This window comes from Aythya marila (assembly GCF_965140915.1).
Source record: "Aythya marila genome assembly, chromosome: 2".
Lineage (NCBI taxonomy): Eukaryota > Metazoa > Chordata > Aves > Anseriformes > Anatidae > Aythya > Aythya marila.
Genome location: NC_139043.1, coordinates 109,806,288 through 109,832,068, shown reverse-complemented (window position 1 = coordinate 109,832,068; position 25,781 = coordinate 109,806,288). Strand labels below are relative to the sequence as shown.

The window sequence follows — 25,781 nt, the reverse complement described above, 5'->3', positions numbered from 1 at the left end:
TGGGAAAATATTCTCCCTTACAGTCATCTAGTTCACTTCATCACTATCAGAGTTACATACTTCTGAGCAATACCAGCTAACATGAGAAACAAAGACCAGACAGAGGAGAAAGACAGGTGTGATGGACAAGCACATATAAAAGCAAAAGGGAATTCTGCATTTTCGTGATAGTTTAAAAAAATATATATATACTAATATTGTTATGCTCAGATCTGAATAGGTATAAGTTCTGTTCACTTAACACAAGGCCAGTACCAGAACCATTCATTACCAGAAAAGATTAAATGCATTTATGCTTCATGCACTGTACTTTTAAGGTCTGATCTTGTGGGATAAAGAACCTTTTATTGAAGCAAAGATAAATGTTATGCAAAGGTTTTACTAAACTACTACCAAGTTCAGTTGAAAGCTCTTTCAGACCTATCTAGGATGTATTTTGCATTTGATATATGACATGTCATTTTTAACTTAGAGTTCTATACAATACCTTTCCTGTACTTTCTCAAAAAATACGGAACACGTGGTTAACTCAATTACTTTGAATTGAGTTATAACAAGGAAGACCTTAAGGTTTTAATTTATATTCTTCCAGATTTCCTTAAGTGTGCTTTAGCCTCCCAAACCTAACTCTAAATTTGCTTTTGTTTCAAATACAGGGAATGCATTGAAGGAAGTTGTATTTCTTGCAGTTTTATATTCAAGATGCAAAACTATGTTCCATCTGGCAGCAATATGTAAAAGTCATTGTATTATAAAAACGTGACAGACATGAATTCATCCACCATCTGCAAGCTTCCATGCAATGCAAGCCAACTTTATGGCTATTTATTCCTCCTTACAATACTGCTGCTGTATAGAACTTCTTGTCTAATCGGCATGCTGACAAATGACAGTGCTGGTTACTTTTTTTCTTGCCATCTTTAGTTCAGATTACTAATGATTCCTAACGATTCTTACTATCTAAAGTAGTGTATTTGTTTACTTATAAAGATAGTTGACCCTAAATTTTATCTGATAATACTCTGAGACTGTAATAATGGTTGCTTAGAGTAACTTGAATGTGGTAATACTCCATTGTTACATTAAATATTTCCAGTGATTTAAAGATCAGTACAGTATATAATTCTACACTAGTTTCCATAAAAACAGAAACAGTGTAGCTGACGTTTTATAATTGGAAATTGCTAATTATACAGTTATTATGCAAACATTTATATTTACTTTATTATTCCAAATACATCCTGTAAAGTAACTGTAATTTATTAGGGCTTATCACAATTGTCAATGAATCTATTTTAGAACTCTTGTAAAAGTTCATAGCCCATATGAATTTATGGAAACCAATGATACTCTCTTTTGCATGACATACTTTTATTTTAAAATTTCAGTTGCCAATAAGACTTTGTTATTTAACAGTGTATGTGAAAAGTGAATCTAAGAACAATAGACATTCAGAAAAAAAAATTAAAAAAAAAAAATCTGTTACTCAGAACTATGATTAAATGTGAATAGAGGTCCCTATATTTTTTCTTCTCTCTCTTTTTTTTTTGTTTTTTTTTACAAGATGTTTATTGACATAAAATATCAACAGCATACTGTTGATGCTATTGTTTTTCCTCTGTGAGAGGCATTTGATCATGATCATTCTCCATTTCCGTGGCATCCAATACCAAAGGAACAAACAAATTGTAGGACTTTATTTAAACTTTTGGACAAAATGCAATATATTCACTCCCTTGAATTTTAGTTTCAGTGAACTTCTTATTTTTATCTAAGAGTTATGTAAAATATTTTTTTGTTTAAATACCATATGGTCCATCAAAATGTAAACTCTCATCTAACTTATGAAACAGAAGGAAGAAGATGAGAACAAGAAAGACTATAATAACTGAATTGTTTCTGAAAACATTTCCTTTGCCAATGTCATGTTTGTAGATTTGGGTGGGATTTATCTTGCCTAAGGTTAAATGTCTTAAAGCAGAATGTCTGAAGAATGATCCCCTTGATTTACTTTTGACATCTGTTTTCTGATGAGATTAATTTCCTCAGGACGTGTCTTTCTTTCCTTTGACTGGTAAGGGACCCTAAGGTGGTGAGTTCAGACTTAGATATATAAGGAGAAGAATATATCCTGTCGCTAGTCTCTTTGTGGGACAAGAGAGAGCTTCTCTGAATAAATCTAGCAAAGACATTGCTAGATATTTTGACAGAAAACATGCTAGTTTCAAACAGTAATTCTGGACCATTTTACTGTCTGAAAACAAAATATCTGATGGTTCAAACTCCACAGATGTGTGTGGCAAAAAGCCATCTTTCCTTCCCTGTATCCCTTTTAGTTGTGAAATGTAAATCCCTGTCTCCACAATCTCCTATTTGAGTCCATGTTTCAGTTATTTTTTTGTAATGATAAAGTCTGAATCTCTTCTGTCATGACACAAAACTTTGATGTTTGACACAAAGCTGGTGTGGTTCATTTGCAGAATCAGCAATGTAACCAGAGAGCAAGAGAATAACAAAAAGTCACAAGTGGAAGCAAAGACAAAATGTCTTGATGTTATCACCTTTGAAAGAGTGTATTGCTAATTGAGTATAAGTAATGGAGGTTGGAAGATGGTGTTTGCAGGCAAACACATTTTGCCAGCAGTGGTTAGACTGTCAATCGTACAGTGTGACATGAAACTTGTATTACAATGCCACAAAATAGTTATAGTTTTAATGCACACATCAAGAAAATGGTATTCTGGCTACTCAGCCACAGATTAAAGCATATCAATATGCTGACTGATCTAGTTGACTTCATTTCTTTTTTTTTTTTTTTGTCAATTTTTTTTTTGCTATGAAGTCTTTTTCTTTGTATTCTTAGTAAATTAGAACTGAATTCATCAGGGTTTGTGGAATACTGAGAGTGATACTGCCAGTTCTAATCTCTGTAGATCCCCAGAAGCCATGGAACAATTACATATGAGATGAAATAGATCCCTTTAAGATTTCAAAACATGAATTGACTTGTATATTGTTATGCAACAAACAGGATACTATAGAAATGCACTGTTGAAAGTGACTTAATATTGCACTATAATCAATGATCTGATGATCATTGATCTGATGATCAATGATCTATAAAAGTCATTGATTTCTGAAGGTGGCTTCATCTGTGTTAAAAAATTCATCAATTAAGCATGTGCTTCAATAAACAAAGGGTTTATATTAAGTCCAGAGTTTTCTCTAAGCAATCCTGAAACTGAAGCTCATGTGCTGAAAGCTGAATATGTTAAATTGAACTGCACATGGAAACTCTAATTGTTCTGTGAATTGATAAAGTAGAAAAGGGTTTTATGCCTTTATGCCTTTTTATCGTCAGTCTGGATGACAGACCAAAGAGGATTAGAAAGGGAACAATCTGCTGCTTCCACTTTTTTTTTTTTTTTTTTTTTTTAATATATGCTCCAAGTAGGAATTTGCAATTCTGCTGTGTCAATTCAACTGTGAACTATTAGCCCTTCAATAAGCAACTTACAGGCTGTGTTAGTTTCTGTGATAATTAATACTGATTTCTAATCTTTGACATTTATTTTGTTAAATAATTTTATGATAACAGTATCCAATAGGTCACATAACTTAAGAAATTATGCTATGAAAAAATAAAAGACTCCAAAATCACATGGTCTATAAAGATCTACCTCTTGCCATTAAATCCCTAATTTATGTGGTATAGTTTTTGAAGGGACTTAGTATTTGTAATGGCTTTATCAGGGTTAAGATTTTACCTAAGGTAGTTTTCAAACGTAGTCCAATTCAAAATTATATGGGTGCCCCAAAAAATTGTTTGGGTGCCCGGCACTACAAAGATAACATGTTTCCACTTCTTACCTTGAAGCTATTAGCACTTGACAGAGAAGAAACAACAGGAACTTCATCAACCAGGAATGACAGGCAACTAAGTTAAGGTTGCCAAGTGGAAGGTGACAAAAAGGAAATTTTAAATTTATCTTGAGAATGCCCATAATATCTTGCAAGATTTATTACCCAGTAACTTGACATCATTCCATAATGGCAAATTTTTTCTGTGTGAATCTTGCAAAATACCATGTATCTGTAAAATTACTGAGGTACACTTATGGTGCAGATAGAAACATGACGATAGGGTGAATTAATAGGTCTACAAACTTAAAATTAATAGATCTACAAACTTAATGTGATTTTGGGCACATATTTTCCTGAACTTAAGCTTGCATTTTGAACAGTTTCAAAAGATCAATTGAAATCATGGATTTAATCATATGCTTAAAATATAATGAGTAACAAAAGAAACTACTGCTAAGATGGACAATATATTTGTCCTTACTTTCACTGGAGAAAAGAGCAATAGTACCTAATTATATATCTCTATAATGTTGAAATTCAGGTACAGGAATTGTGTAAGTAATTAGGTAGAGGGAGAGAAAAATCAATAAAAAAACAAGAGAAAAAAAAGCAATAAGATTAGTATGAACTGTTTTGCTTGTGGGAAGAATAAAATATCATAGGACTACATTCAGTGCTTAGTAAGTTTTTAAAAGATGTTCACTCTTTTTTTTTTCTTTTTTTTTTTTGCGAATGTACTACGAGTAAGAACATACAGTGGAATGCTATGTTGCATGAATAAATCAATGTCACTTATATGAAATGAACAGGTTTCACATTTCAATTTTTGATTTGAAATAGCATGGCAAAACCTTCAGAAGGCTCTGACGTTAGTCATTTTGGAGTTTGCAGGGATGTTAAGCTCTTAGATGCCCTGTGAAGTATTACAGTAAAAATAATTTTTTTGTTGGTCACTAAGCTATGTACATTTGGAGCAAATCCGAAAACAACAGTATTAGTATCAAACCATAGTAGTGTACAAATCATAGTAGTGTATTCTGTAGTAGTGCATAAGGCAAATACTGACTATTGTCTAGAAATTTATTGCCTTTTAAAATGAAGACAAAAGATAGAGGAGTATAGGAAGTCTTCAAAAGATTCTTAGTAGATTTTTTTTTTCCTATATTTTTTCCCAAAATGGAACATAGGTAACAAACTACACAAATAAATTGGATGTTATCTACTAATGTTTGTTCAACTGTTTTCTAAGCAATATTAAGTACTCAAGCGTTTACAGAGTTTTGGTACTTCATTTCTTCGTTTTGCTTTCCATTCTAGACCTTGTAAAGGAAATCACAAATGTCTATTCCAATACTGATTTAAAACTATGAAATGTAACATAATGATGCCATAGATGTGTTTTTTTTTTCATATGTGGTTTCCTTGAGGCACATTGATATAAGTGAATAAATGTAGCGATGCTGCATCAAATTTACAGAAATGGAGTCTTTTCTGTTTGTCCTTCCCTTTTAAACTTTAATTAGTAATGATAGCTTTTCAAATGAAATAAAATTGGACTTTCTGTACCAAACTTCTCCCAAATGCTCAAACTATTTTTAATAATAGTTTTTCAGTTTTACTGTATGCAGTGTCAGATCTTGCAGCAGTCAATAATATCTTATGAAAGTATTATTGCCTATGCTGATGTAAATGATCATCCATACATCTCTAAAATATCATGTAAGAGAAATAACATTCTTAGAGCAATAAAATCAAAAGCCTATCTTTTTAAATGTTCCTCATACGGAAGGGCTACAGTGTACCTGTTAAATGCAAGCCTTAAAAGAAAGTCGCACAATACTGATGCAAAAGAATATTTTTTGCAGTTTTATCTATATAATGGTGTCACACAGCAAAGAATCCATGCACTTTCTCTGGTTCATCCAGCTTTGTATGGATTTGAGCTAAACAAGGTAGGCTTGGTATTTAGACAAAAGCAGAACATGAGAATATATGATGTGTTGTTTAATCCATGTGAGATTTATACTTAGGACTATAGTACTGAGACTATTTCTTTTCCTTCATTCTATTATTGTTGAAGACTGAAATTGACACACTATAGAAAAGTCCACGCTCTGTTTGGTTGCAAGACACTTCGGAGAGATGCCTTGACATCTCACCCTGATGAAGGATAGCAAGGAACCTGTAGTGAAGAAAAAAAATAAAAGTTTCATTATTGGTTTAAAGTGGCAAAGCAAGAATGACAAGAATAAAAGCAGTAGGACCAGTCTGACTGGGAATGCAGGTAAGCCACCTGAGTTTTTGCAGAGAGGCAGCACATAGAAAAAGAAAGTTGCCCTTTCCTGCCAAAATGCCAGGCTGCCCTCTTAGTAACAGTTGGAGACTTCCAGCATTTGACCTAGTTTTTGTTGTGTAGGAAACTGTTCAATATTCCACAACTGGTTTATTTTAACTAAGAGTGTGTTGAAAGAGGCTATTGAATTACAAACTGCTGTTGGTAAAACTGCAACTGGGAACTGGGAGGGGAGGCTAGGCAATAATAATCTTCCTTTTTGTTTCCATCCTCTTTGCAGTCCAAAAGAAACCCAAAACCATAAACAAAAAGAAAAACATGAATATCATTATAAAAGCAATCTTAACTTGTTTTTACATCCCTTTCCTCTTACTCACCTTTGGAATACATTTTAAAAGGTGGTTACATCAAAAGATTTGGCTTTTTTCCAAAGCCAATTTAAAAAAAAGGAATTAAAAGAAATTGCAATGCACTCAAAGAGCCATAACACACCTCAGGGTATACATTATTAGTAGGCTAATGTGTTGAAAGCACTTTCTCCGTTGGTTGTCTTGCTTCATAAAGTGCCGTAGACATCCAGTGCATTCTGGTAGCACATAGCTTATATTTGCCTGAGGAAGAGAATGAATCAGAAATCCACCACAGAGGGGTGGGGGAGAAGACAGGAATTTCAGTCATTCAGGGACACCTTCAAGAGATGAGGGAAACAAGTCCAGTAGACAGGAAAAGAGACAAAACAACAAATTACTGGTAAGTAGAAACTCCTGCAAAGGAAATGTGACCAAGATCATTTGGATTTGTCATTTCTCTGCTAACAAAATGAGTTATGAAAATCTGTGGCAAGTTTCTTCTCTCCTAATAATACCTCACGTAGTAGTTGTGGCAGGCAACTGTGAGGAAGGTCTGAAATTACAGCCATGCTGATGGCCTGTGTGGCCATTCCATATGATTGCAAGTATTTTTGTTCATTTGTGGTTTTGTTTGTCTGTTTTTTTTTGTTTGTTTGTTTTGTTTTGTTTCAGAAAATGAGGTCATTACATGCAAATCTTATTAGAAAGAATGTCATTGATGTCATGAAATCAAGCGTGAAATAAGAATGAAGTACCTTGATTTCTTCTTTTTGCCCAATGTACAACACTCTGACTTACTGCACTCAAGAGAGTATTATTAATTTCTTTTTAGGATTTTTTACCTTTTAAAGAAACTTTGAATTTTGCTAAGAAGTGAAACAGATCCCAGAGATGCAGCATTCTTCATACAATCCTTAATTTTACTCTTTACTAAATTGTGCTTTTAGGAACCAGATAAAAATATAGGAATACAAATAAATTTAAGTAAAGTAAGTCTTGAAGGTGTAATATGTAAGTTTGTGGGTGACACTAAATTGTGAGGGGCTGTTGTCTCCATCAAGGAGAGGCTTTGCAGAGAAATCTTGACAAATTAGAGGGCTGGGCAGTCACCAGTCACCAACAGTATGAAATTTAACAAAAGCAAGTGCTGCAATCTGTACCTGGGAAGGGGAAACCCTGGCTATATGTACAGAGTGGGGGATGAAAGGCTGGAGAGCAAACAGGAAAGATTCCATGGAAAGGGATCTGAGGGTGTTGTTCAACAACAAGTTGAATATGAGGCAGCCAGGAGAGCCAGTTGTACACTGGGGTGCATCAGGCACAACATTGCTAGCTGGTCAGGGGGAGGGATTGTTCAACTCTGCTCTGCGCTTGTGCGGCCTCACTTTGAGTGCTGTGTGCAGTTTTGGGTATCACAATATAAAGACATAAAACTAATAGGAATATAAAGACATAAAACAAAGGAGGGCTACAAAGATGCTGAGAGGTCTAGAGGGGAAGACGTATGAGATATGGCTGATGTCCCTTGGTTTGTTCAGTCCAGAGCAGGCTGAGGGGAGGCCTCATGGTGGCCTGCAGCTCCCTCACGAGTGGAGCGGTGGGGCAGGCGCTGAGCTCTGCTCTCTGGGGACAGTGACAGGACCCAAAGGAATGGCATGGAGCTGGGACAGGGGAGGGTCAGGCTGGGAGTTAGGGGAAGGTTCTGCACCCAGAGGGTGGTCGGGCACTGGGACAGGTTCCCCAAGGAAGTTGTCATGGTACTGAGCCTGCCAGAGTTCAAGAATTGTTTGGACAATGCTCTCAAACATATGGTTTAATTTTGGTATGCTCCTGTGTGGAACCAGGAGTTGAACTTGATGATCCTTGTGGATCCCTTCTAAGGGTATTCTGTGATTGTATGATTCTAATTAAATGGTCTCACAGAAAAGTTATGTGTGTGTCCCTGAAAAGGCAAGATCGTCTCTACCCAAACTGTTTACATAGTCAATGGACAAAAGAAAATGTCTTTAAGATGTAAAGAAAGTGAACCAGTCCTCCTAACTTAGACACTTACTTCTATCCCATTAACTATATAAAGAATGAAGACATCTCTAGAGGGTAATTCAATCTCCTTGAATTAAGTACCTACCTCTCCCAATTCTAATAGGAAATGGCAAGAGAGTACTTTAGCATAATAGCCTACAGGTTGGAAGAGTCACCCTGACATGAGAGACAGGAGCTGTCCATGCTACTTGGCCTTCAGGGCTGGCACTGTCTCACCCCTAGCCAAAGGATGTCCAGAGACAGAGCAGGACTGGGGCTCCACTCCCCCTTCTCTTCCCTCCCACTGTTCTCTTGGCTATCTGTTGAGCCATGTGTGAAATTCATGCTCATGCAGGGAAGTAACCCTTGCTTCCCTTGCTGTTTACCAGGAGGCAAGGATTGGTGTTCTAGGATGTAGCTCTCAATCAGGCTCTCTCTTGAGTTGGTGCATTGCTTAAGTGCAGTACGTGTGCTTCTCGCCTTCAGCCTGATAATCCAATGTCCTGTATCATAGTTGGGTACACTGGTATTACCTGCCATGACCAAAATGGACACAGGCACTTCGCTCCCTATACTACAGCATTGCTTTTATTTTTGCAGATTTTTTAACCCAACTCGATTCACAAATCTCGTGAACAGTGCAATTCCCCCAGTCGTTTTCGGCCAACTATAAGGCTGAGAATACAGGGTGGATATACAGTTAGGAAGAGAGAAGTCATTGCAAACTTCTTCAACCATGTTTGCTATGAATAAGCAAGAGCAGAAAAAACAGGCCTCAGATAGATGTCTTCAGTTGAGCACCTGAGAATGTTTTATATTTGCGAATGCTATAGTCAGGTAAGCCTTCTTTACCTTTTTCACTACTTCTCTGTCTTAGAGTTTCTGTTGTGATCCACAAAAGTTTTAGAACTAAGAAAATGGGGAAAAATGTCTCATTTTTGAGATCAGATTAAAATTCATGCTTCTCTGAGATGCTGTCCGCATGCATAGGACATGTTCACCACCATTCTGAAATACTAAGGCTTCTTAATTTGTGGCATAATAAGTGCTGCAAAACTAGCCCACATAGCTCTGGGGAAGGCAGGTTGTTGCAAAACTTCACCTTTCTTTTTGAGCAATGGGCTCGTTATTGCTGAATAAAGAATATGAATGAAAATATTCATTTTCTTTTGTCCTATGTGCCTTTCCATTTACTGTGGCTGTAGCTTTCGCACCATGCAGGTGCACAGATTGGGGAAAATACAAGTTTTACTGGGTATTTCTAGATATATGTGCTTAATATTACTTTGCTGGAAAGCCAACCTACAGCTGCTGTTTAGATTTAGGAAAACTCTTAGTATCCATATTATTGATTTAATAATCCTAATCAGAAAAAAAGAAAATACTCCTCATATGTGGTACTTATTCATTTTACTAATGTTAAATTTATTCTGTTCAGAAAACAAACAAACAAAAACAAAAAACAAACAAACAAAAAAAAACATAATATCTTAGGTAAAATGCTATCATCAGTAAATGATCTAGGCATGAATCTCAAAGATAGAAAGAGGTAACAGCTAGAGGACGGATTGGAACAAAGAGAAAGGTGCATGACTGTGATTGCACGTGTGGCTTGGTGTCACAGCATGGGCTGCATTGTGCAGCTCAGCTGCTCTTATTTTGGACACAGTCTGTGTTTTCCAGATGATACCTTAAATGATACCTAAACTCTTTTGCTTATTTAAATGAACTGTCTGTAAGGGACCATGAGGATATGCATAAGGGTGCCCTTGCTCACTTACTGCTAAACGTGATACTTTTTTTACAGTATAAAATAAATAGATGGATGGATAGACAGACAGGCAGATGGATAGATAGATCTTTTAGACAGACAGATAGATAGATGCTTTTTAAAAATGAATCAAGTTTTCAGTAAAGAATCACAATCTCCCAAAAGCCTCTCTGAAACCCAAGACTACATAATTCAGAAACACTGAAATGCTGGAACCTGGCAAGGGTTGTGCTGCTTGGCTCCCTGCCTGCTGGCTAGGCTGGCTCAGAGGCTTAAGCATTTGTATCGAGTGAATCTGTGGCTATATTGCATGGTGGAAAAGATAAATTGGAGGTCCCAATTTATGGAAGAGTGTAGAGAGATGGTTAAAACATCATGGAAGCAAAATGGTAGAATAATCTAACTCTCTCTAGAAGGGAGAATAAATGGAAAGTTTAATCCTTCAAACTTTTATTAGGTTGATTTTACTGGAAAATGTTCACTGACATTCAGACACCTGTTTTAGTGTTTCAGATTCCCTTCTTGCTGTAGTGATCTTATTAGTCATTTCCATAAAGTATTCTGGGATGACACAAAGGTCTTTCTTATCATTGGTTTTCCTGAGATGCTCCAGATGTCTACAAAGCAACGCTTGAAGTTTATTATTATAACAGAAGTCATAGAAATGCAAAGGCAAATATGAAGCAAATTTTTAAAGGACATTGGCATTATAACTAATAAATATTGTAAAAGTGAGCAATGCCTACATAGATGTTTGGGCTTTCAGCGGTGAGCAGTGTCATTTAATCCTACATACTTGTATAATTGTCAGAGGATGCGAACATATTATGCTTACCATTTGTTCTTTGCCAGGCTGAAAACACAGGCTACTCATAAACTTATATTTTAATAGTGTGTACATTCTATTTAATTGTTTGTCTTATTTTGTATCAGTAGGAATAATAATTTTAAAGGTATTTTTATTTTGACATCATATGTAGGGTATTTTAGAGGAAGAAATATCTTTTTAGGCTAACACAACCCCTAAGGACTTGTGGTGTTAAACTTTTTTTTTCAAGTTTCTCTTTAAATAATTGATAAATTTTAGTATATATGCATATTTAACATCCGAATTATTACTTTTTGCATCAAATTAATATAAATGGATCTTGATATGACTGTATAAAAATAATCTATATATTTTTAATACTATAGAAAATAAAACTCTAAAAGGTGATTTTGACAAGCTGTTTTAAACAGTTTAAACTGTTAATAAGCAGTCAAAGTGCCCAAAGAAATAGCCGGTATACACCTCCATAGCTGAGGTTTCACTGATAGCAGTAAAATATTTTGCAAAGTATGCCTGCACCTTTATTAAGCTAGCAACTCTTGATACAGGAGGAGAGCGATTAGCACATTTATTTACCAAACAGTAACCATAAATAGGATTTTCATGTCAAAATGTAATGAGCAGAAGTCAGGAAAATAAAGTATGCAATTTGGATAAAAAGAGAATTTTTCCCAGGTTCTGAGAGCAACTAGCACTCCCTAAGGCTTGCAGATGGTCCTACCAGTAAATTAGACTGCCATTCACTTAGATGGTCAGGTTGTAGGCCAAATCTAGCTTAAAGCAATTATAGCTGACTGACCTCTATTTAGTCTTCTGACCCCAAACTCTCTTTCCATTACCTTTGTAAGTTCATAGAACAAATCACAGCGCAAATCATAGCTTATGCATGGTATGCTTATAACGTTTTTAAACCCTGAAACTGGACTCACAGAAACTTCCCACTTTCTCCTGGTTATAATACTATTCTTTGTTATGTTAGAGTGGCTTAAAATGCAGTTTACTTCATGACATCATGTACATTTTACTTCATGTACATCAGCAAATAATAATATATAAAAAAAATGACATGTATCGTTACTGATCTATGTAGTTCAACTGGCAATATTGTTTTTATCTGATCACAACAGTTACAAATCCAAGGCATGTTTTTTCTTCTGTATTTGAATAGAAAATAAACCTTTACCTCCAGAAACATTAACCTCTCAGCTTGAAAGGTCATCTTGCATTTTTTACGTTGCTGTATTCTTTCCCAGCTAATAGAAGAAAAAAAAGAAGAAAAAAAAAAGAAGAAAAAAAAAAAGTTGATATTAATACCAGAATTATTTTCAACACTGGCACTCTTTCATCAGTCTGTCTTCCGCTTCTTAGCAGTTCTTTGTATTGTCTTTGTTACTCTGTTTACCATTACCATTTCAGTAGTATTTCCAGTAGAGCATAGGGGAGTCTACCAATATTGTGTTGCCTCTTCAAAGGAACTTTTTTGACATTATTGTATATGAATACCTGTATCACCAAAACAAAACAAACAAACAAAGAAACAAAACAAACAAACAAACACACACACACACACACAGAAAAATAAGCTTATTTTGAATAAATAGCATGTGAATTCATATTCCACCAGTCCATTGGAAGAAAGTGCAAGACGGAACTTCTTGGCAAAATGATGAGATCTTCCTTAACCTAAGCACAGGAGAGAAAAAACAGAGTAGAATTAAGTTGTTACTAAGAGTGGGCTTGGGAAGTCTAAGTATGTAGAAATGTGGCAGCACTAGATGAGATTTGCTCAGCAGGGAGGCAGCAAGGATGAAAAGAAAAAGTTTTCACATACACCAGTGATAAGAGTCAGCAAGGAAAAGGCTGCTTCACTGCATACTGATAGATGATGAAAAGAATGTCAAAGTATTTAATGCTCTTTTGGGTCAGAATTTACATAAATGGTCAGTTGTAAACAGACAATTGTGGCCATGGGTAAGTGTGACACAGTCTTGAATAAAGTTGGAATACATTAGAGACAAGACAGAGAACTACTTATACATTAATGAGAAGAGTTTCAAGTACATACGTTCTTTATTATCCAAGCCAATATAAATATATACTTATAAATACAGATGTAAATATGTATATATATAATATGTTTAATATATATAAAATATATATATAGGAGTTAGAATACTTATGTCAACTGTGTCCTATTTACATTAGTCAAAAGCTACAAAAGATTGAAATTCCATTCTAAATCCATTTGCAGCGTACAAAAATATTCTAGATCAAATAAAAATATAGTAAAGTAGACATGATAGATTCTATGTGGTTTAAAACACACAATGAAGACAGCTGCAGGGGTAAAAGCTTTCTTTATACAGCTCTGAGTTCATTACTTTTTTTTTTTTTCAGTTGTGAACAGCTTGAAAGTAAATCTTTTGCAAATTGTATTGTGTGTATTAATACTCACCTAATTACTCCTAAGTACAGTTAGTAGTCATAGTGAAAGAGTAATTCTGTAGTTGATATGTGAATTGCTGCTTTCATTCAGTTTGGGGATTATTTTTTTTCTTCCTGGGTTTTGAGATTACGCTGTCACAAGCAGCCTATTCTTTATGAAAAGACATGAATGATATTATTCAGATATTTAATTGCTTCGTTCAGTTCTAAACTTTTCAAATAACACATAATTCTGATATATATAATTATTTAAAATGTCATTATAATAATGTGAAGTTTATAGAGCTACATCCCACACCATAGCAATATATAACAATGTAACCACACAATTGTACTCTTTGTACATCATCCATTTTCATTGCAACTTGACATACATATTTCAGATGTTGTAAATTTTAGCTTTTGTGTTCTTCTATTAATGTAATTGTCCTCATGGACCATTATACCTTTGCTGAATAATGTTCCCTGGTTTTTGTTTTTGGTTTTTTAATCTTTTCACTATAGTGCTGTAGTAAGCATGTATGATTGCTAACTAAGACTTAGTAGATTAAAGAGTAAAACTGGTGAGGAAAAATAAATTAATTGTTTAACTTTTTCCAGTAATTTAAGCGTTTAAATGTACCTTTGATAGTGCATTTTATTGTTGAGGCTCAGAGAACTTGACCCACTGATATCTTGAAAAGATTAAATGCTGCTTGCATTTATTAACTTATAAAAATGTGTTTTCATTTTGACTACAATAACTATTGATATAGCAAAAGAAAATCTATACTTTTGATTACACAATATCTTTTACTGCTGAAATTATATTAGATAATGAGCTGCTGTTCTGAAATCTGTGGAAACAGATGCACTTCCAATGAAAGATTTTTTAATTGTTTCTGTAACTTTATATGCTATGTGACATCTCTTACTGATGCACAAATATGTCATCTTAAAACGGACTATATTTTTATTTATTTTTTTTTTCTTTTTCTTTGTTAAAAAAATGATTTTAAAATATCATATTTAGCTTAGTCTAATGCAGTGAAATCCAATAAAAAGTCATAGGTAAGCCTGAAATCCACATTAACGTAAAAGTCATCTTTAAATTTTCTTTTGGTACCTCCAGTGTTGGTCTTAGTCATTCTTAATGCCAAGAAACTGGTAATTCTTAAAAGGATAATTCTATTGATTAGTTATGAAGATGAATTGTGAGCTTTCAGCAGAAATAAGAACTGAAAACATAAGGCTTTTATAGGTAGCTCAGTGACATATGAGAATATTTATTTATTTAACATCAAATTTAGCAGGTATATTAATACCTAGTTCATTATCACTTGAACCTAATGCCTCAACAGCTATTTCATATTATGTCAAACAAATTATTTAAGTAACATAATACCAGGAGATCTTTTAGCTTACTTGCAAGCAGGTTGTTATCTGGTGCTGTCAGCCAAATGCTTTCATAAATATTGCTGTTCTTTCTGAGAGCTCCAAGGGAATAAAAGTGTGTAATTCTTTTAGACAGAAAAGTGAAATGTGACACAATACAACACTAGTTGTTTCTATGTTTTTTGTTGTTGCTTTTTATCCAATCAAACTGAAGTAATGTGAACCTTGGGATGATGGTGGGATGATGGAAGATACAGTACTAAATGATACAGAAAGTATACTACATGCCAGTAAAAGTAAATATACCAGAAAGTAAAGTATACTATAGTACCAAAGACTACAGAAAAACTCTTTAGCTTCATTGTCTCTGGTAAATGTATTTGTTTATGCCATCGGCAACTGGGAAATTTATTGGTTTGCCTGCAGGAATTCATTTAGACCTGTGCTATGGTATAAATATTAATTGTATTTTAAAAATCACTATTTGCATTTCTACAGGGCATTAGGTTAACATGGTAACATATTAATGTTAGGTTAATGTTAGGAGGGTTAATTGTCTTGTGTGTTATACATAATTGTGTAAAATTCCCCATTTCTTCTGTCATTTTATTACTCATTTATTCTTATTAAATGCCAAATTGTGAACTGTGAATATTTTCTTTACCAAAGTGAGAAGTCCTGAAATAATGCAAACCTTGTCAAACTGTGAACTCTTTATAGGTAAAGTCAGAAGATTGTTGATAGTTTGAGAGAGTAGGAACAAAACAGATTTGGCTGCTGTCTTCAACAAACTGCCCCTCATTCTCTTTCAGCCAAGTCGGACTGAAAAGTCCAGGTTGGCAAGAGGGACTTAAAGGCTAGGAGCTGTGTGACTAAATAAATGAACCATTCAAAAGCTGTGAATAAGAACTTTTTTTGGGGGGGGGAAGGGACAGGAGGAAATTAATGCAAGTGTGCCTTGTAAGTGTGCAAACTGTTGGTGAGAATGTAAATTCTATTGTTAAGTATTTTTCTTCCAGCATATACTAGTGGTGGAAATGGAAAATTTACTTGGGAACCAAAGCTACAGATGTCTCACTCCAAATCTTAAAGCGGATTTGTAGGAGTTATTGTTTACATTTCTTTTTCCAGAGAAGACTGTGGAGACCTAAAATGCCTTGAGAGGATCATACGTTCTTGTGAAATCCCTAAGGAAATATATAGAGAAATTACATGATAAAGATGTCAAACTGAGTGAAACTTGGAATTGCAGGCTGTAGATAAAAAGACTGACAACAAGTCAGGAAACCAACAGTAACATCTATTGTGAGGGAGCAAGCCCTGGCTAAAGAGACATTTCTACTTGTAGGTCTTCTTTGGAGGGAAATGGTTAATTCAGTGGTTAATTCTAGGCAGTGATGCATTACAATGCTGCCCCACACTATCTTAAGATTCAAGCTTAATGACATAGTGGATAAAAAAAAAAAAAAAAAAAGAAAAAAGAAAACCTGGCAGGATGGAAAAAATGCGAGATTAATGATCTAAGGAAGCAATGTATTGGTCATCATCAATGACTCACTCCTGTGTATGATGAAGTCTGTCTAGTGGCTGAACCTAACATTGTAGGAAGCCTTTTGTCTCCCAGGAGCTTAAATCTGAAGGATGTTGCCAAAGCCATATAGCCAAATGACAATTCTCTGGGGCTGCTTATTCATGTGGGCATGGCTGTGTTTTGGGGTGACTGTAAGCAGATCAGAAGTTACTATGAGACTCTTGCAGGTATGCAGACGAGAGTCAGGTGTTGTAATGTGCTAGTCAGTCCTAGGTAATGCAGGAAAAATGTGTCAAGGCAAACAATGCTTATATGCAGTGTCACCAAAGAGGTCTTTGGCCTCTTTGACAATCGCATGAACTTGTTAGGAAATACAGGGTGAAATGGAACTGTTTAGCCTGCAGAAAAGAATAATGTTTCAACTTTATAAAAGGTACACAAAGAGCATGCAGTCTCTTCTTTGTTTCTGTAATGAGAAGCAATGAATGGGATTCTTATGCAATGCAACCAGAAAGAGTAGGTTTAGGTATTACGAAAACTTTTGGTGCTAAGTGGAGTGGTGCTTACTAATATATTCACTCATAAGGCATTGATGGTTACATCATTACAGGGTTTTATAAATGGTTGTACAGACAGCTTTGATTTATTCAGTTTAGCCATATGTTTTTTATTTTGTATCATCATAGCATTAACATTCATTATCAGTGCTTGTGACTGCATTCAGAAATATTAGGATAAGACAAACTATGGAAAACATTTAACTAATGTTTATCCTCCATTTGTTTGGAATTCCATGAAAACCTAAAGAAAATACTGTAGACTATATATTGTATTGTCTAAATGCTACAGTGTAGTGAAATTATAAGTGAAAAGTTGTGGCAAAATGACCAGGCCCTGGTGTTCATGTGGTCATTACACCACAAAAAGTAAAATTGAAATGTGAATTATCCATGTTATTTAGTTTCCATGAGAAATCACAAAGTGTGAAGTCTGTTGCTTTAAATCAGGAGAGGCATATACGATGAATGATCCACCCCCCCCCCCTCCATAAGCAGGGACATTTTTCAGTAGATCAGGTTGCTCAAAGCCCCATCCAACCTGGCCTTGAACACTTCCAGGGATGGGTCATACAAGTTGTGTATGCCCATACTTCTCTGGGCAACTTATTCCAGTGCCTCACCACCCTCACAGTAAAGAATTTATTTCAAATATCCAATCTAAACCTACCCTCTTTCAGTTTAAAACCATTACCCTTTGTCCTATCATTACATGCCCTTGTAAAAAGTCTCTTTCCATCTTTCTTATAAGCCACTTCTAAGTGTTGAAAGGCTGCAATGAGGTCTCCCTGAAAACCTCTCTTCTCCAGGCCAAATCACCCCAGTAATAACTGTGGTAGTAACTGTGATGAACAGGTGGGCTAAAGAGCTGCAGCCCTGATACTCAGCCATCTAAATCCTTCCTTGTTAAATACCAATCTCATCACTTCATGTTCTGTGTCACTTGAACACTACTTGCATGCAATACATATTCATTTTTAAATTTGATTTTTTCTTTCATGACTTTCACTACATTATTAGCTGCTATGAATTCCTGAATTTATAATATAAATACTTTCCAAATGACAAAAACACCCAGCCTTGTTACTTTCTAAATGCATATTGTCTATTGTTTTCATCCCAGTTTCATAACAAGCACAAATATTTCAATGCATTAAATAAATATTAATCTTATATACTACACTTACCATTGTGAACTACATATTAACTTCAGAAAAAAAAATGTTCCAGCTCCAGAAACCTTTCTGACTGAATCAATGACAATTCTTAATCATATCTAGCACACATTTATCTTCTTCTTCAACACTATTCAAGCAAGTATTCAAGCATTTATCATGTGTTTTTGAATAGACAGCTTTGTGAAGGGGCGTGATCCAAGGTTTTCTTCAGTGTGCTCTTACTTCAAGATCTAATTCTTTTCATTGCCTTAACCTAGTTCTTTTGACAAGTGTAGGTATATTGAATCTCCAAGGTGTTGGCATTTTGATATCATGATGAGTTCAGGATGTACCAACTTCTTTTGCATTTTGTCATCTACTAAACCAGTCATTATGACCTGCTACTCCTGCCATATTCTGAAGTTTAAATGTTATATTCTAGTGTTCTCAGTCAAATTAAAGTTAAGTAAAATATAATAACTCAAACACATTATTTCAAACAAACTTATTTTGTGACATTAGAAAGTTTAGGATCCCACAATAACTTGATTATAGTCTGTGGAAACAAATTACAGATTTCTAGTGCCAAGCTTTCTCTTGCAACTAGTGAACTAGTTTTCCTGTTTTATCTTTCTTTCAGCAATATGAGTTTTGAATACATAGAATTTTTCTATTTAAATTTAAACATAAGTCTTAAGCAAGATTATATAGAGAAAGGATATAGCAAAAACCTAGTAAAACATATTGAAAAATAGGTGGAATTTCAACTAATTTTTTACTTGAATATTAAGCATACAGAGAAAAATAATGAAATATGTGTTCTGGAGGCCTCTGGTAGTTTCTGGAATGCAGTATTTCCAGGTGGATATCCAGAAGATATCAAAGGTTTATGTTGAACATATTTTGAGTAAAAGTTACATAGAATTTATAATTTTAAAAAAGATTAACTGGAGGAATCTAAAAGAACTGTATTTCAAATGGAAGTCTGATACCTTCAGAGGAAGACTGAATTAATAGTTGCTATGTAAATTACATCTTTACCATGGAATCTACGTATGTTTTCTTAACATGAAGTAAAATGGGTTTGAATACCTATGAAGTATTCAGAGGTGCCCAAGAGGAATATATCTCACTATTTTGTGAGTAGTTGTTTTACTAATGAGTTTCTCAAGCAGTTTTTATTCGTTTATTTATTTATGTACTTTTAGTATGACTGAAAATTCAGTTATCATACTGCAATGATCATTTAAATTACCTGCAATTAATTACTTGGGAAAAAAAAAAAAAAAAAAGCTCCTTGTATCTCTAAGTCTTTTTTTTTTTTTCTGTTCAAAGTTCTTCCGGTAAATCTTCAGTAGGGATACAGATGTTTCTCCCTTTGAGATGGAACCATTACAGCCTTTTCAGTCAATGGCTTTCAATTGTGTCTTTACTAACATGCATGTTACTTCTGGCATTTTAATGACGCTATTAGGGAGACTAACTATTGTGAAAATGGTATGCTTGTAACACAATTATCTTCTGTAAAGAAACTCAATAGCAATATTGTCATTAAGGTAATGCCGAAAATTTTATTTAGGAATAAGTGTTAAATATCTCAGGATTCAGTAAATCCATTCATCTGTTAAATAAAACACTTTATTTACTTTTTAAGTAAAAGTAGTTGCAGTCCTGTTATTGGAACATCACAGACGTGTGAAGACTAGGTTTTGAGGTTTTTGTCTTTAGGGTTTCCGCTGTAGCTTCATGTAATAGACGGAAATCTGATATTTCTTTGATTCATCTGTTACTGCTATGCTGCTAGAATTCAATGCATCACTGAGCCCTTCCTGATGAGGAAACAAATGAAAGAAATTTGATGGTATGCAAGTTTGGAATCATAGTTCAGATGGCCATTTTTTCTTTGATCGTGTTCTCACATACCAAAAATTGATAACATAATCTGGTATATTATTATTTACAATATACAATATAACTCTTTCTCTGCATCAATTCAAGACCTCTGTTCAGGATTTTGTGTAATCAACTGATTTGCGTGTTGTTGTGGTTTTTGTTTGTTTGTTTGTTTGTTTGTTGGGGGGGAGGAGTGTGGTGAGTGGGAAGGACATTTATGAGCCAACAAACCATCCTTTATGTATTGAAAAGTATTTATAAAATGTATGTATGGGCAGCTCACCAAAATATCTCTGTATATTTTATACCACTGGCTAATTCAAGGTAAGTCAGTACAAAAATTTAACCAGGAAGCATGTACAACTGGGCTCTTTCCAGACAAGACCTCAAGACTCACTGGGGTCTTTTCTTCCTCTGTATAGATAGGATTCAAAGGAAATTTCTAGTTTCTAGATGGATTAAGGTGATCCATGAGAATTTTAAGTGCTAATCTTGACCCAGAACAAAGATCTATGTAGTACCATATCTGCTGATAGCAAAAATGTGGTTATATTTCTCTTCATTTTTCCAGCCAACAGCTATTTTGGGACTTCTGTTAGTCAGCTGGTATGGGGCTTGCTGAATCATGCCAACACTGATTTAATTATATTCTTTAAATGCATTTGATCTCTTTTAATCTTATTATTATTATTATTAATAAGAGTGTTTTGTTTTGTTTTGTTTTCTTTTAACATTTAATATATGTTGAAACATACATAATCTAGTCATATATATAATCATCTAGAAACCATAGCAACGATGTTTCAGCCTATGGGGATCTATTTGAAAAGATTCTAAAACAGAGGTCATGTGTATGCATTTACATTTTTCAATGGTCTAAACTGCTGAGATGACAAACTGACCTTGAATGGATATACTACTCATTAGATTATTAGATTCTACTGACTATTCTGGATAACAAGTTTAACCTTTACATAATATTCATATATTATTTTTCTTTCCTATAGGAATTTAGTGATGAGTTCATTCAGTCTGAGTGAATTTGCAGTCCAGCATATCTGGTCTTGAGAAAAATCTAAGTTAGTCATGAAAATTCTAGAGATCATAGCAGTGTTTCTAATGAATCTTCCTATCCCTTGAACCATTTAGCAGGTAAAATCTGATCAACAAGAAATAGAGAATGGCATCATCCCTGATAGGTCAGAAAGCAGACATACATGTAAATGCTGTAGTAAATCATTCCTATGCTCCCACATTGTCCAGAACACATTGAGAGTTCACTTGGCAGATTGTATACAATATGGATTTTCAGCTTTGGCTCTAAAAAAATTTTCAGCTCGTAAAACCAGCATGAAGTTCTACATTCAACCCTTAGGCAGTTATACACCTATCTGAATCTATGCACTAAAGTATGATGTGTTTCATGTGAATTTTTGCATGCTTCTTTCAAATTTTCTCTAATTCCCTGCAGTTATCAATGCATATATACTCTTGGATAACAAAGTTTCACCTTACCACAACTTACAGCTCACATTGAACAAACCAAAGCTTAGCAAGGACAAAAATAGCAAGGACTAACCAATTATCAGTTCCAAATGTTAGTGTTATTTGCTCTTTCTTCCTCATCCATTAACATAAGATTATCACAGCATGGATTCATGTTTTTTCAAAAATGCTCCAATCTGTAATGATCTTGCTACCTGTTTGCAATCACTTAACATCCCACTGGTATGCACTCTATTGTTGCGTTAATACACGAGAAAGTTAAGAACTATTTAACGTATTTACGTTCTTGTCAAATTGTTATATTTTAATTATCTCTTAATGAATATAAGTCAGCTGTTATGAAATACAAACAGTTGATGAAGAAGGCTCCAAAGTCTGAATTGTTTGGGGAAATCCAGATATAAGATGGGTATAAATTAAATAGTAAAGGATTATTTTTAATGGAAAATTTCTGGTAAGGGAGGATACCTGCAGTTACATGACATCTACACACTGCAAGCAAAAGATAGACCAAATCATGTAAAAGAAAGGAATATCTTAGCTACCATCTAAGTCAAGAAAATACTGAGCAGAAGCTGGTGCCCTCTCACTCCAAACATTGCCCTTCAGTGTTGGTCGTTCCAAATGTACCAAGAGAGAATGGTCTCTTGTCAATTGCTCTATCCTGAAAACAAACACCTACTGTATCATTGCTTCTTCCAGAGGCCCTTGTACCTCTGTACCTTGTACCTGAGACCCACACTGTCATTAAAGATATTTCCTAGTAGCTTATTAGACCTGCTGAGCCACTAATTTGCAATGTATTTTTTCAGAGAATGGGTTAAAAGCAAGCATAGTACACAGAGACTTTTCAAACAAACAAATGTTTCTATCTGAATTGTTGAGAAATGGAAAAACCTGGAATTGGTGCCCTTAACTCTAAATCATATTGCCCTTAATAGTCTTTAGGGTGGAATATGCTCATCGAAGGGCACATTTCCTCATCATCTCATGAGGATCCTGTGATTACATTGGAATAGCAGATTTGATTAAAATAAATAGGTAAAAAGGTCAAACAGCCCCATAATAAATAGCAGTTTTGAAATTATACATGAAATGTATAATTCTTATGGGAACTGAAAGTAGTTATTGTAGTGCTATTTGCTCAAAGAAAGTCAGAAATAGTAGCTCTTGGAGGAATGAACAATTCAGTTTCAACTGAATGTGAAAGTTTAAAACCCAGTTTTGTCAGCTTAATCATGCCAGCAGGACAACAGAAATAAGGTACAAAGAAGATGATAGTATGGAGGGATATTCTGCTTCCTGCAGGGCTTCCTGCTTCTCTGGCGTGAAAGCAGTTAAAATTAAAATAAAATAAAATAAAATAAAATAAAATAAAATAAAATAAAATAAAATAAAATAAAATAAAATAAAATAAAATAAAATAAAATAAAATAAAATAAAATACCAAGCACATACACCTGAAGCCAAATCCTGCTCATCTGCTCACCCTGCTGAAGAGTGATGTCTCTTGTGCCCTTTCTTTGTTTCTTCTGTGGAGCTGGCACAGCCATCATTGTGAAAAATATCCACCTGTGGCAACATCTAGTGCATGAATTATCTGAGTATGTCTGTGGTTCATTCTTCTCTTTGTCTGACTTCATATCATCTGCCTGTCCAGTAGTCTTTATGGCTATGATGTCCTAATGTATTTACCCATCTGTGTTTTCAAAACATACATAGCCTGATGTGTTTGTCCTCCTATCCCAATCAATTATACTTCAAACCATTCTTCTAAGATACTCGCTGCTAACATTTCTTCTTTCATTTTTCATCTTTTATCAATAGCGCTTGCCTAGTTAATAGTCAGACACAGCATCCTGTGGACAGTTTGTTTTTGATCTCATCTTCCTCCTCGGAGGATTAGGTTATCACCAAATCCCAAACTACTTTGAGGGGGTTCTTAGAATTTTCTTCCTAATTGACATTCATGGAAATTGAACCCAAATAGAATTAAGTGCTCAGACCCTGTTTTGCTGAACATAATGTAGACGCAGGTATTTCTTGTTAGCTTAAATGCAGCTTTCATAATGCTTTCTACATGGATGTCTTCAGTTTTCAGAACAGAATTTGCTTACTGGCTTCCTTTGTCTCTTTTTGTGCACCTCCTGATTTTTATTGCTCTGGTTAATCAGGTCTTTCTAATAGATGTTCTCAGAGTGCCTGCTTTCTCTCTCTTCCCCTTCCCCTTCCCCTTCCCCTTTCTCCTTTCTTCTCCTTCTTCTTCCTCTCCTCCCCTCCCCTTACCGTAGTATCTGCAGAGTGTTTTATTTCAAAATATGTGCATCTGTGTTTGAAGTGTATCATACCTGGTGTCCTTTGTTAGTCTTCTGGAGAAAACAAACATTATTAATGTGGCATTAGTTGCATAGCATTGTGTCCCGTTATTGTACCTGATAATTAATAGTTTTATTATGAGTTCAATAACGTTATGGAAGACTGAAGGAACATTTGTCTTTTAGATAATCTATCTCAAGTAACAGAAAAAAATATATTTTTCACAAATTAAATCAAAAAACTTCACCTTTACATTTTGATTCCTAAGGATCTGTGGATCTGCATTATCTGTGGATTACATTTATTCAGTGGATTTTGTAACATGTTGGAAAGACCAGTGTTGCTTAATGGTTTTCCTTCCATATTCTCAAGACAGTGTATCTCATAATCTTAAGATCAGTGACTTCTGCTATCTAATTTTAGAGCTTTTTTAGTTTTGATGGAATGACCAATATTTGTGTATATGAATCAGTGCATGTTGTGGTTTAACCCATCAAACAGCTGAGCGCCACACAGCTGTTTGCTCTCTCCTCACCCCATCAGTGGGACAGGAGAGGGAATATTTTTAATTTTAATTTTAATTTTAAGTAAAACTCTTAGGTTGAGATGAAGAAAGTTAATAGAACAGAAAGGGAAGGAAAGTATTAATTATGGTAAAGGAATATACAAAACAAGTGATGCATGATGTAATTGCTCCCACACACCCTAGACAACCACCCAACAACCCCAGTTTTATCATTCAGCATGACACCCTGTGGTATAGGATATCCCTTTGGCCATCCTGGGCCAGCCATCCTGGCTGTGTCCCCTCCCAGCTCGTGGCACACCCCCAGCCTCCTTGCTGGCAGGGCAGCACCAGGAGCTGAAAAGTCCTTGGCTCTGTGTAAGCACTGCTCTGCAACAACTAAAACATTGGTGTGTTATCTGCATTATCCTCAATCTAAATCCAAAACGCAGCACTGTACCAACTACTAAGAAGAAAATTAACTCATCCCAGCCAAAACAAGGATGTTACATGATAAACAGTTAAGGGATTTCTCAAACTAATCAGACTTTATAATTCTTACTTCCAGGTAGAACTGAACTGTTGTAATGAATTTTGTAAATTTTATCATACTTTAAAATAATGTGTTACAATAAATCCTCACAGTAGTACCTGAAAGATAAACATGATTGTTTTAATTCATCAAAGCAACAAGAGGTAAAACAGCTAGGCAATGCAGGTGTTTAGATTGTACTTTAAGAAATGAGATGGAAATCCATGAATGAGAAAATGATGTTTGGATCATGCAGTTAGATTTCGTAGGAGTATTTAAAGTCCACAGAGACTCCTGATGTTCTTAGTTTCTATTAAAAAATGAAGTCCTTATATATGAATTAAAAATAAATATTATCAAAGTATTTCATATGTACCTGTCTTGCCACTTAAGACATTTTCAGTATTTTGTTAAGAATAGTAAAATCTTGTTTTCTTGGCCATGTTCTTTCATAACTCAAATTTTTCACAGGCTGTAGCCTGGCTTAAAGTAGAGGGAAATACACAGTTTTGACAAGGATTTTAATAGTACCTACTAGCACAAACAGGGATTTATCATGCTGGAGTATTTCATGCCAAATTTAGAAATAAATCCCCAAAATCTTGAACCCTCTGTATTTGCATAAATAATAATAAAGTTTTTCATCTATATTTTCTTTTGAGAAATTTTGTAAGATGGTATCTGCTGAAGTGTGTATTCATTTTATTTTAATGCATTGTCCATGGAGTGCCATAGCTCCCCAGATCCTTTCCTTTATATGTTAAGGAAAGGAGGAAACTGAAGCTGATGCACATGCTTGAAGGGAAGGTGGAAATGTTCTTATGACACTTTTAATT

At 34.7% G+C, this 25,781-nt stretch overlaps 1 protein-coding gene across 1 annotated transcript in view; it reads left to right on the top strand.

The window, feature by feature from the left end:
• Window positions 1-25,781, top strand: part of SNTG1 (syntrophin gamma 1) — a gene marked incomplete at its 3' end in the record, with an annotated part of 342,385 nt that overhangs the window by 241,445 nt on the left and 75,159 nt on the right. The gene's annotated exons all lie outside the window — the stretch shown is intronic.